This window comes from Hesperophylax consimilis, chromosome 14, assembly GCF_061612785.1.
Source record: "Hesperophylax consimilis isolate HC1 chromosome 14, BYU_Hcon_1.0, whole genome shotgun sequence".
Classification (NCBI taxonomy): domain Eukaryota; kingdom Metazoa; phylum Arthropoda; class Insecta; order Trichoptera; family Limnephilidae; genus Hesperophylax; species Hesperophylax consimilis.
Window position 1 is genome coordinate 20,143,248 of NC_142849.1, and position 14,749 is coordinate 20,157,996.

Sequence of the window (14,749 nt, forward strand, 5' to 3'; positions counted from 1 at the left end):
ACTAGCATGGCCCTTTCCACGGCTCTTTGAATGAGGGCCATTATCGTCACAACGTTCTTGCCGAGTGTCCATTCAATAATAATAATAATAATAATACTTGGATGACTTGTATTGCGCCGTTTTTGTGCAAAAACACCTCAAGTGACAAACAATATTCTTAGACACTCTACGTAAGTTAAAATTTAATTATTTTCTTCCAGACGTGCCGCAGAACGCACATAAGGAGCATTGATGGGAAGGCCCGAATAAACAATTGATTTCATACACTTGGTTTTGCTCTTTTGATTGCTGATTTTTTTTTATATTTGCTAGTTGTGGCCCAACTGGAGGCAACTGGAAAAATAATACGTACATTTGCAGTTTCTTTGGTTATCTAATTTAAAAAAAAGTTGATCCAAAACTTCGACACGATAATATAATAAGGATCAAAAAATCAAGGAATTGTAATAATTAATTTAATATTTTCTGTAACGCGTTCACAATATACTGACCATATAATTAAAATAAAAAGAAAGGAAGATTATTAAATTTTAAGTATTCTACAAATGCAATCAATATTTGAAACCGTTCTAAAAGTGTTTTCATCACGAATGTCAAATTTTATTAATGACTTGTCGATTAACATCGCGCATGTAAACGCCAGGAGGTGATATATCTACACTGGGTGTTTTGCTTCTGCATATATTATTATAACGTATACCAAAAGGGATCAATACCCTCCGGTCCTCTGACCTCTGTGGACGGGAAATCAGATGCAAATATGCTAAACCTTCCTGGTAAAGTTACATCACGTATGGCGGTAAGGATTCATTGAGAAAAAAATAACATAAATCTCGAATTGAGTCAGGCGATTTCGAGTAGCCAAAACGGCTATTAACCTTATTTTATTGATTATTTGAGTAATATTTTTGAGTGATGATTGAAATACATTATAAAATCTGGAAAAAAGTAATATTAAAATTTAGTGGCAAAAATGTATACCGACGTTTCTTATTTTTTGAAAAAACTCATTTTCAATTATGAAGTGTTCATCCAACGAGCAAAACTGTGAATGACATAATGTTTAATATTAGAAAATCACATACAAAGGTTTAACTAAAACTTATTGTTCAATTCCGTGAAAGAAAAATGCTAACAATAGAGATTTAAAAAAACTGACCTTATAAACAAAACTCATGTAAAAGAGTTAATGATCTCCACGAAAATTTTCAATTTCGGTAAGATTTCGCATAATTTATTTTTTATGAAGTTGTTCTTCAAATCTGTGTTGAATTAGGGAACTTTCAAAATAGTGGTTAAGACCAATAATTAATATAAGATTTGCGGACAAATTGCAGAAAATATCAATGATCCGCAAATAAAAATAAAAAAATTATGTATATAACAGAATGATGATCTGTTACCAAGAAACTTATTTTAGAAACCTCGAAAAGTTCTGCACAGATGAAAAAATTGTGATTACTTACCATCAACCTTTTCTGTATGTTACGGAAATGAGACACCATGAAAACATGAGACACTTGTGATTACTTACCATGAACCTTTTCTGTATGTTACGGAAATGAGACACCATGCATTGACTTCGAGAAAAAAAGATATTTGTTTCTACTTATCTAAGTATCTTGCATAGGCTAAGGGGTTCTTCCGACGAATTGATAAAAATCTAAGCTCTATTACACAAAAACTGAAGAAAACTACAATATCTCGGCTACATCATTAGAAGCGCAATGTACAGGTTCACTTAACTCATAATTCAGTACATTATTATTGGAATCCGATGGCCAGGACTCATGATTTTGAGACTTGACACTTAAGTGACAGGTATTAAAGAAGTTCAAGGGATTTGTTTCAGGATGCAGTCTGCAAGCTGAAAATTGTTTTACTGAAAGTCAATCAATGGGAGAGGGTACAGCGAAAAGAAGAAAACATATGAACACGAGTTTGAAGTGCTTGGAAATAGTTCGAAAAATAAATGAAATTTAAAAAAAAAAAATATGATATGTATTTATAAATATACTGTTGTATGTGGCAGGAGTATATATATTACATTATTGTTTGTGGCAGGGTGAAATTTCACGTATCAATATTACACTCAGAAATACATAGGTATGAATGGAATAACACATTGGCACAATTACGCTTTAACCGTATTACCAATTAGATTCTTACACACCCGTTCAATGTTGGTAAAGCCGGCCTCGAACCTGGTTTAAGTCCGTTTTAACCAAACAAACGCCATGGTAATAATTTTTTTTCTCTGTTCTAACTTTAGGCAACGTATATTAATTACACCACGTTTTTTAGTAAGACTGGGAGTGATTACGGTTACTTAAATTACTCAAGTCAGAAAATGTTTTTAATAGGTTTACATTGTACAGTGTTTAAAGTGTTTGCTAAATATATTCTAAACTAAGGTTAGGTTCGGTTTTTCTGCGTGGGTAATTCCGTAGGTGTAAAACACACAATATGAAATTTCGTCCATGTGTAATTTCGTCCGTGTGTAATGCTGACAGTTATAATTACAAGTATGTGAAATTCACGAATGAATATTCCGGGTAAATTCCTTATTTTCCAAATTATTTATGAAGGGCTTCCTAGTATGCTTTTTGACGTCGTATCAGCAATTTATTGTCAATTTAGGGACGTTCGTATTTTTTAAAATATATATTAAACCATATAGTTGAAGAACCTTATAATATTTTCATCATTAGTTGGGACACCGCCCCGAAATATGCAATTCATTTTAAATTGGCAATCAATAAAAATGCACTTGTATTTTTATTTGCACCAAAAGTCATTGCGAAGGGCAAACCAGTTTTTGGGCAGGACCAGGGACCTGATCATTCCTTCAGTATCCCAACTTCAGTATTCCCTGATCCTTCTAAGAGGAGCCATGGACCGCAGCATCATGAAGAAAGCACTCATCGTCCTTGCAGCACTGCAGATTGTCAATGCAAGTCACATTTATTTATTTTGTATACAACGGATATCTTTTTGATTTATGTACTGTTTTATTTGAAAAAAATATCAATATTCAGATCTTCCTATCTTTGAATAGTGTTATGCATAATACAGTGTTTTTTTAAATTATTTTGAGTTTTTACTCGCGTTAATTTTTTGGTGAACTGTTGTTTGTATTTTATTTCTTTAGGGTGGTAAAAAAGTATTTAAATTTTATTTATAATATATTCATTTAGATTTACACACAGTACAATATGATACAAGATATAATTAAAATATTTTGTGATTATTGATTATTGTACCTTATCAGGTCGAAATTATTGGTTCCTAACTAGGCCCGTTCCAAGGAACCAAAAAATATGTGAAAGTAAGTGTGTGATTTGTCTATGTCTATAATATATATCATTAATTTTTTAATTTGTGATGTTTAATCGTTAAAATCTTATGATAGAGTCGAACTTGAGCTGTTGTGTATGTTTCAATTGTGTATGAGCAATAATTAGAATAATGGAAGATATATAGTGTGTGATTAGTCTATGTCTATTTATTACGTGACGTTTTTTAACATTTTTTCAGATTCTCCTCTGCCCAGTCCAATCAACCATTTAGGTAGTATTGGGCCTATGTATGAAATATTACAAGTTTTTATGTTTAATTCAGGGGGGATTTTGTTGTACAATTTAGGTCCCAAGTATGTGTGTGTCTTTTGATACTTTGCCGTATTGCTCGTTGGGATCATAAGGTCATTTCTGGTGTGGCTTCTTGTGATGTGTTTATGGTCAATTTTATTAATATTGTCTAGATTTTTATGTACATGGATAATAACCTTTTTTATATAGTTTTGACGAACATCAAGTACATTAAATTGTTTAAAGAGCTCATCGCTAGAGAACCTATATGGTTTGCGCATTATGACTTTAATTATTGATTTCTGGGCCTTCATAAGCGGATCTAGAATTGATCTTGCTGATGCTCCCCAGCCAATGCATCTATACATTAAGAGGGGGTAAATAATTTCTTTTTTAATTTGCATCAATATTTGTTAGTTTAGGTAAAGATTTTTTGTTCTTTGAATACTAACTAAGCGAAGCGGGAAATTGATATTATTTATTTGTATCCAAATTTTTCCTTTGAATGAAAAACAAATTTAAGTCAATTTGGTCAAATTAGCTGAATGGCACTTTTTCGGCAAATAAATTTTCTCCTGGGTTCAATTCCTAAATGTGAAAGAATCTTTTTCTGTCTTTGATGTTTCATGTCTTTCGTTTGAGAGTCGTTATAATAGTGTCTTCAATGATTAATAATTAAATTACTGTGTTTTTCTCGCATAATCAAGAATTAACGTTGTTTTTCCAGGGAGATCCAATACACACCCCTCATGTAGTGAATGTGAAGCCGCGCAATGTTGATCCCGTCACCGCTACCAACAACGGGGAAAGCGGAATTAACACTCCGCAGCACGCTCTTATCATCCTGGTGGCTGGACCCTGCAGTAAATATATCACACCTTCGTTCATTATTATTATTATTTTATAACTCAACTAGTAGACCTACCACCACGGCCTCTTATAATAATGTGATCAAGGGCCAAGGCTCTCGACTAGCAATCCGGCGGTCGCGGGTTCAAATCAAATCCCGGCGTGCGTAAGCATATTTTATTGAAAAATAATCAACATTTTCTATTAACTTTCAACTACTTTAATTATTTTAAAATAACCGGCGGTGCCACAAAATAAGTTAGCTGTTTTTGAAGAGAAATATTTTATTTATTTTTGGAATAACTTAATGAGTAAAACCTCAAATTGTAATATTTAATTATTAAATAACATATTAGCGATTCGTAAACGAAAATCTGAAACAGAAAAAGTTACGGTCACATCTAAGACTCGAACCTAGGACCCTTGCCTTGGTAGAGCGGTGCCCCGGCAAGGCAAGGGTCCTGGGTTTGAGTCCTAGATGTGACCATATCTTTTTCTGTTTCAGATTTTCGTTTAGGAATTGCTAATATTGTTTTCAATAATTAAAAATAAATATTTTATTTCGCAATAATTAATTAAAAATAATAATTATATATGGTGTCCGGGATAAAGTGGGCTAACTTCGGGGAGTGATTCGACATGATTTTAGAAGTATAAAAATATTCGGGTAAGTTTTTAGATTTTCACGGCCAAAAGCATTTTTGTTGTTTGTTGTTTTTGGGGTGTTATGCCGTGTTGCGCTAACTCCTTCTTTAGCCGACGTTTCGGACATCGTTGCAGTGTCCATCATCAGGGCAGATCCGGTAGATCCGAAGATGTCCTGATGATGGACACTGATGTTAGCGCAACACGGCATAACACCCCAAAAACAAACAACAAAAATAAAAAAATATTAATCTTTTTCGAAATTCCAATGTTTTGTGGTAGTTTTAAGATTAAAAAAATTGAATTGTTTGAATGGGAAAATAAATATTCTTCAAGAAAAATATTTTTGAGTGGGAAAATAAACATAGGAATTTCGAATTAAGTTATTTATTTTTTTACTTCTACCATCATGTAGAATTAATTACCTTCTAAAGTTATCGCATTTTATCCCCGGACATAGTATAATTGCCGCACTTTCCAGAGTGATCTTTCCCTACCACGATACCGTCAGCCTCACAACATACCCTAATTAGGTATACCATAGTCTCACTGGTTCCAGACGGTTGGAAACAGTTGGGACTTTTTTGCGGTACTCGCAAATAATTTTTTAAAAAAACACACACACAGTTCTTGCTTCGTTCTCATTCACAAATGCTCTTCTATAATGACTCCTGGCATGGTAAAAAAAGTATTTAATTTATAAAATACATGGTATTTGATTGAGATTTACAAGATATTAATACTTTGAATCGCCGTACTAGGCAACAGCCTGTTTCATGGTGACCAATACATTAAAGTAGTTATTTTCAGAGATGTGCAAAATGGGTACCCAAAACCATTTGAAATGCAAAATGGAAATGGGTCAAAACTTTTCCATTTGAAAATGCAAAATGCAAAATGGTTTTTAGAAAAGCATTTCAAATGCAAAATGCAAAATACCTATTTTCAAAATGTATTGAAAATGCAAAATGGTTTCTCAGGTTAAACAATTAAAATAATTATAGATTTTTTTTAACAATTTTGTCATTTAATAATGGACATCAATGTAGAACAAACATATTACATGATGGTAAATCCAAAAACACCACGACTACAGATTATGAAACCACAGAAAATTTGCGCGGGACTAATGTCGCCAACGTAAAAACATAGAAATTGCTATCTAATATATTATGCATAATATTACAGCGTCATGGCTCCATGTTCAGTATTTTTTGTAATGGTATCACTCAATTGCCAGGGCTCCTACCAGGGAGCAACTTGACAAATGTAAATTATCTCTCATAGCGAGGTTGAGGACCGACTAATATTTGGGGCTTATGAAAAAAAAATAAGTGGAGATAGTAGGAAGAATGTTGCAAAAAAGCATTTTAAATGGAAAACGCATTGAGAAAAGCATTTAAAATGCAAAGTGCAAAATGGTTTTTAGAAAAGCATTTAAAATGCAAAATGGAAAATTCCCATTTTGCATTTTGCATTTCCATTTGAAATGGATTTATTTGAAATAAAGCACATCTCTGGTTATTTTGTATAAAGTGTAAACAAATTAAAGATTTTGGACCTTATTAATAAACGTGTTTTAAACCAAACACAACCGATAGCCAACCATTAATGTAGAACAATGGTTGTTTCTCAGCTGCACAAAATCTACAACACGACCATTAGTAAGGGGGTTAAATATTGATTTCTTATTCCATTCACTTTCTTGTCATTATGTTTACCACCTTCCTTTCTCTGACCACCCCCTTAAATGATCAGAGTGGGATGTAGCCTTTAAAATTTAACCGTGCAATTGGAAGCCGCGCTTATAACAAAATATTTTTTCATGTTTATTTTCTGATCAAAATTAATTAATTAAATTTTGACCGTGCAATTGGAAGCCGCGCTTATAACAAAATATTTTTTCATGTTTATTTTCTGATCAAAATTTAATTTGCCTTGGTTTATTGAATATTTATTTTTTCATTAAGAATATGATCATACTTATAAATCCAAACGAAACATGAAACAGAACTGGTAATCGAACCCAGGATCTCTGTCTTACCAGGACAACTACGTTAACCACTCGGCCATTGGGACCTATTTTTTTACGTCATTATTATTGATCTCATATTTTAAATTCAGAATTAACAATTTTATCGTCAACAAATTTTTCCCATATTTTAGACTGCTATTCAAAAAGATTTGAATGATTACAAAGTTCTAAAGAATTTATTTGTAACCTAGATAGTGTCTCGGGAAAACTTATCCGATTTTCTATTTATATAACACACATTTAAAAAGTTATATAAAGTCATGAAAAGTGATAAAACAAAAACTAGGTTAAATTGGTCACATAAAATAAGTTGTTCCGATAAAAAATGAATATTTATTTATTATTTTTCGAAATAACTTTTTATTGAGTAAAACCTCAAATTGTAATATTTAAATATTGAAGACAATATTAGTGATTTTTAAACGAAAATCTGAAACAGAAAAATCAGAAAAGGAAACGGTCACATCTGGGACTCGAACCCAGGACCCTTGTCTTTCCGGGACAATGCTCTACCAACTGCGCTAATGGGACCCTATCCTCCTCGGTCACTTTTAACTGTATCATACTTCGAATAAGAACTACCAACATTGTCTTCATTTTTTCACCGCACATTTTTATTGGCAACTATCTTTATGTATGATCGCAAGATTCAACCCGAACTAAATGCAATCCTAGACAGCGTCTTTTTAGATAAACCTATCTTATTGTTTTTATTTTAATGTGCGACATCTATTGACTTTTCTGCAAGTCTAGAAATGAATTATTATTTTTGGGAATAACTTCGGTAGGGTAGGGTTCGATAGGGTCCCATTAGCGCAGTTGGTAGAGCATTGTCCCGGAAAGACAAGGGTCCTGGGTTCGAGTCCCAGATGTGACCGTTTCCTTTTCTGATTTTTCTGTTTCAGATTTTCGTTTAAAAATCACTTATATTGTCTTCAATATTTGAATATTTATTTATTCATTTGTGACTCATTCGGCAGCCAATAAAAATATGAAAGGCTAATGAATATACATAGTACTACCAAACACAATTTTTTAGTTTTTTTTAGTAGAAGTGTAATAAAATAATAATAAATGGATAAGGTGATTTTTTTCTTTTTAGAGCCAGAGCTGACAGGAGAAGCGAAGAGTGACGGTTTCGCCGCCACGCCTTTAGGTGTTCTGCCCGTCAACCTGGAGCAACTCATATTAAGGAATCAACTCATCAAGGCCCTTAATTATCAACACCCTCAAGACGATTCTGTACTGATTGCCGAGAAGGGGCTCGATCTTTTGAATGGAGGCATGTTAAGCAGTGGCACTCTGGGGTCTGCCTTCGGCGGAGGAGTCACTTCAGAATCTGGAAGCAACTTGTTTCAGAGTGGCTTAATTTCAGGTGGCCTGATGGGAAATGGCATTTTAGGAAACATCGTGAACACTGGAACAGGATCTGCATCAGGATCTGCATCTGGATCTCTATCAGGATCTGTATCAGGTTCTGGAACTGGCATATTGCCTTTGGGTTTTCTTAGTGGTCTGAACCTGGCTAACCTTGGAGCTGGCACTTTGCTAGGTATGTTAAACTTGACCCCTGGTTCAATGAACACAAATCTACTTACCAATATTCTTACTAATTTAGCACCACATAACCTTCTGAATGGACTAAATTTAAACATGTTGAACAAACCTACCTTGACGACTATTTTGAACAATCTCGGACTGGGGAATGGAATACCAATACAGTCTAGTAACACAGGAGGATTGGCAGGCCTTCTGGGTAGCATGGGAATTGGAGGAGGAATTCCAGCAGGACCCGTAGGTGGGCTCGCGGGGGTTCTGGCAAACCTTGGCCTAACAAACACCATTGGAAACACGCCAGTCTTTGGCGTTACCACCTCTGGACTTTTGGGTCTCTTAAATACTATTATTGGTAAAGATACAGTGGCAAGAATGTCTGGACCAACAGACAACTTCAGGAGGTATTACGTTCGGAATGTTGACCAGGAAGCAGAAATAAATGAGATGCCATGGCTTGTGACTATACTTGCGGATGGGATCCCAGTTGCTGATGGAGTCCTCATTTCTGATCAGCACGTATTAACAGCAGCTGACCCACTATTTAAGTAAGTTCTCTTCAGTAACAACTAAATAACACATTATATTATTTCAAAGTTCGTTGGTAAAAATGTAATGCTTTTTTAGGGTTGAGTCTGGTAACTTAGTAATCTTACGGCAAGAGGATCGGTGTTCTGACAAATCCAACGCTCTCAATATGACTGTGAAAGAGATCATCAGAAACCCTTTGTTTGACCTCAGCACCAAAACTCATGATCTGGCTCTTCTCAAACTGTCCAACCGAGTGCTTGTATCTCCCCAACTTCTGCCAATTTGTCTACCGGCATTATGTAAGTAACTATATTCATTTATACACTTTTCAAAAATTAGCTAATACTACGGTAATTCATTACGTTTTTAAAAATTAAAATTAAATGTAGGATATTTGTAATTTATAACTTGCTTCCCATAGACATTCGAAATGATAGACTTGCCCTGACGTAAAATCTGGGTATCATTTCAACGAGCTGGAGGCAAAGCACGTTAGCACATTTTTGACACGAAGGGGATTTGAGAGTGATTTGAATAAACTACGACTAAGTTGACCGCCGATGAGCGCACATTCAAATAACCAGACTGTTCGAAGAATAATAATGTTCACTAAAGTAAGGCAGCGGTTTGCAGCGCAGTCTACTGTGGGACTTTTCTGTGTGATTAATTTTAACCGAACCGCCTGGCGTAGTGACGCCAAAAACGAGTGAGGATGATAAAGTATAACACCTTTGTAAAAGTATCTAACTAAATAGTGTAACAAAATATTCAATATTGGAAGAAGCTTGAACGTTTGCTACCCGATATGGAATTTTTTTTAGTTAAGTATTTTACGCGGGCAGCAATTTGCGCGCTATCGTAAAAAGGACTTATTAATTCGTAAGCAGATTTTAGTTTCGCGGACTAATTATTGATTTTTACCATGCGAGTTGCATATATACTGTCAGATTCATCTATTAACAAATCATGGAAAGGGAAACGGTCAAAAAAACCTTGCCACCCCTCTCCGTGCAGCTTTGTTTGTTCCCCTTTCCTTGATTGGCTTGTCTATTAATTTAAATGTCTGTGTTGCGCCCTCTAAATATACTATTTTAAATTATCAAAGATGGTCGATTACAATAAACACGTTCTAGGTTACTAGTTTTAGGTTTTTTCAACACTATTCAATTTGCAGATCTACCGTAGAATTGTTTCTGGTAAAACTATTTACCTGCTACAGCAGGGAACTAAGTATGTATTTTATCTTGTTTTTAAAAAAATGGAAAAGATTATTAAACAAAACCCTAGTACTTCTAGGCTGACAATTCCATAACGCTTGATTCTCCGATAGTTGATCCCCAAGAAATTTGAACCCCTGGGCATTTGATCCCCCGGATAGTTGATCCCTTTGCTAGATGATCCCCCGGATACTTATTATTTCCCGAAAATTATTATTTCTGCTGTACTTCTTTCTGAATGTCGTATTTTGTTATCTAGCGGTATATCCTCTTTGCATACTCCTTCGGGGACACGGCATTACTGTCAGAAAAATATTTGTTCAACGGATTCCAGTCAAAACGCCTGCAGCAATATTATAAGTACATATATTGACTTTTGTCATACAGCCGTATATCTTCTCTGCATACCATTATCAGGGAGGAACTGTGTACAAGATTGATAATCCTTTGGGGGTAGTATTCTGGGGATCAAATGTCTGGGGTATCAACACTATCAACTGTCAAGGGGATCAAGAGTAAGGTCACCACAGCTGAGAACTACGAAAACCTTTCAAAATTGCAGATACTCCCTACATAACGTACGAGGCCACAGTGGCTTCTCACGACGCAGGACCATCGGACGCCGGACCATCCTGCAAGCCAAGACAAGTCGTCCTCCCCCTGCAGCCTTCCGAGTCCTGCGCCAAATCTATCAAGCCAGCCACTCTGATCACGGAAGACAAGACTTGCATGGGAGTCCAGGGGGCTAAAGAAGTCATGTGCGGGGTAAGATGATCTCTTAATTTAAATTTTTCATGCTAATTTATAGCAATGGCAACGAAGAATTTTGTTGCAGCCAGTAAGACTAACGCTGTAAACACTCAAAAGGTTAACCACTTTGGCGCCCTGAAAAATAGGTATAAAAATAACTTTTGTCGCAGTTATTAAAAGTATAAAAATATTTTTATTTTACACATATACATAGTAGTTTTATGAATAATTTAGAATAATAAAAAAAAAATAATAAAAATAACGGAGATATGAGCCATCAAGTAGGACTCTCTTTTAAAACTCTTGCTGATGATGTACTTATTTTTCTCTGTCAGGCATCGTATGAAAAATAAAAATAAAAATAATTTCTTAATTAGAAAGGTAATAGCTGAAGTGTAGTGCAGGTAATTAAAAGAAATGTAAAAAAGACGGTTTTTGAGTTTAAAAAATTTATAACTAATGAACCTGGCATGTAATCAAAAAAAATCCTACGCAACATCATAGATATTATAAAGAATGTGTGTTGTAAATTTCAACAATTATCGGTTAAGTAGATCTTGAAATATCTTGTACACCAGTTTGAATGAAGTAGTTTCGAATAAAAAGTAAAATAGAAAAAAAACAGTACGGCGCACGTTGTTTCGAAAAGGTGTTTTTGCGGACATAGTCTGTTCATGAGAAAACGGTTTTGCTATTATTTCATAATCCTTATAGATAAATGTAGCATCAAGGACAACGGAACTCGGTTCCTGAAATTAAGGTTAAAGTACTGAAAAAAAATCAGAAACATGGAAATTTTGTTACTTTAATGATGTGTATTATTTATAAAAAACATATATTTCTAAGGTTTTTCATCCTTTTTTATGAAAGTTTGAGATTATTGTCGTACTAAAAAAGCATTTTTCTGAAATTAAGGATAAAATACTGAAAAATTCTCAAACTCTGAAACAATGTAAATTTAATTATTTTTATATATTTTTTTTTAGCAATTATGTTCTGGATGGAGTAGCGTAGGTAAAAATGGATGCATAAAAATAAGGCATAGATACTAAATTGAACGGAAGCATCTCTCTCGGAAACAAAGCTGACTCTACAAAAAATATATTTTTTATTAAACAATTTTTAATGCACTCTCGGGAAAATGATATTATTATATTTGTAGAATTTAATGGAAGAAAAATTGAAGCAAAAAATATATTTTTTAGGTATGAAAGTACCTTTTGTACAAATATAAAAAAAATACAAAACTGCAAGGACTTTTTTAATTATAAATGAAGTATAGTAATGTTAGAGATTTAAGATATTCCTTCTGACAACGGAAGGTTAAAGGGAGAGAAAGGAATATGTCATTAGAATGAGGGAGGACAAACACCTGCAAGTCGTTCCACAGTACATGCAGCAAATTTCAACTGTGTTTGAATGTTGGGCAAGTGTTCGGCGAGTCTTCAACTGCACACGGATTCTGAAATTATCATTAAGCTGGTTCTTTACTTTCTATTGAAATACCCTAGAACAAACACACACATAATTAGAACATTAATATATATATTTTTAAGAATTAGAAACTTTCTGTCGATAAAAAATCTATATTTAATTTACTATGCCTTAGTTCAATCCACTTTACAATACGCTATTATTAGTTGGGGATCCGCGTATAAATGTAACCTTCTTCCAATTGAAATTATACAAAGAATAAAAAAAATCCTTTGACTACCCAACAGAACGCCTGTTTGAAGAATTTCAAGTACCTAAATTTAAAGACCTATATATTAAAAACGCATTAATCCAAATTATAAAAGAAAAAGATAAATATCAATTTTTAAATGAAAACAGAACGCGACTTAGACATGTTTTTCTATGCCCAAAACTAAATACGTCTTTTGCACAACATCATTATACTTACCAGGGAAGAACTTTTTTCAATCGTCTACCAGAAGAAATCAGAAGCATTAATGATAAAACCCGAATACTGCTCTCTGTCAAGAGACACTTTAAAATTATTCTGAAAAAAACTACTGTCACTTAATTAATCTCACAAATATCCTTAGTTTTCCATAACTTCCTTTCTTTTTAAAAATTTAATAAATTAATATATTATCCTTCACTTCATCAAAAAAAATACTACAGCAAACATACATTTGTGTACAATTAATTATATAAGTACTAACTAACAACAACATTTATGTACACTCCCCTTCTATACACAAGCAAATGCTTTCAATGGAAGAGTAGTAAAAAGACCCAAGATGTAAAATGAATTATGTACCATGTAAACATATTATTAAAAATAAAAAATAATTACAAAAAAAAAATATGAAGCTTGCCAGATGGGAATCTCCTAGACGGTTTCCCGGTTTTTGCACAGCAAGGGTCTTGCGATTCTAGTTCCGAAGTGACTACAAGACAGATTTCTCTGGATTGTAAAAAAACCGTTTCAATTTTAATTTCAAACCTTTAATAAATGCTACGCATTAGACATACCTTAATAAAGCTATTAATATTATTTTTGTACCATTATCCCTGCCAATGTCACGAGTCATTGCAAAAAATATTTGAAACAATGCAATTAACTTACTTATTTATACAACAGGCCGCCCCTGGAACCGCGGTCCAGCGCCGCGCTGGAGACGGAACCTTCGAGTTGATCGGCATCATGACCCACTCCAGAGTCTGCGGGACATCCACCAGCACCCTGTTCGTCAGGGTCCACGACCATCTGCCCTGGATCCTCGAAAATATCAAGGACTCCGGAATGTGCATGAAGATCTGATCTGAAGACAAAATTTCTTAATTATTATTAACATTATAAAATAAGAAAAAGTTATACTTGGAACACAGTCCCTGAATTTATTGACTCGTTATTGAAACCTTTTTTTTATAGAGTTTCGAATCATTATTGTCGTTTTCATTGCATCATTTTGAAGTTGTAATGCATCGTGTAGATATATTGCATTATCGGCCATGATGACATGGCCGATAAGGCTTTCCTTCGGTTACTGCCACAAAACAGTGAAAAATTTTTTTTTTACAATTTATGTGCTTTCTGTGCCTTCTTAGGTATCAATTATTTGTGTACGTTTTATAAAAATGTGTTAAAAGCTCAAATAAAAATACTGAAATAATTTTGTTTAATTTATTATGATGATAATATGTACTTACAAGTATGAAGTATATTTTTATCTAATTTTTTTTTAAAGAAAGCAAACATTCCTGTTCACGCATAACCTGACAATATTTTAAAATCTCCCACTAAGCGGAAAATGTTGCTTGTGTTGTGATGGAGGTCTTAGTCAGCCGAGGAATTGAATGCACGACGCTGGGAGGGACCCAGTGGTTCCAACTCAGCCACTGATCGGTTGATATCTTAAGACCACCTTTCATGTGGTTCGAATGAGCTATGTTTAGGGCAAATCTGGACAACAAGGTATTTCCCAAATTCCTAATCCCATCACAAATACAATATCGTGAGAACTTCATTCAGTAAGTTTTTGGTAAAAATAGTGAAAATGTTAACTTCCCTTAGGCCTCCGTATTCAAGGGTGTAAGGTAATCGACAACGAATCCGGAGGTCGCGGTTT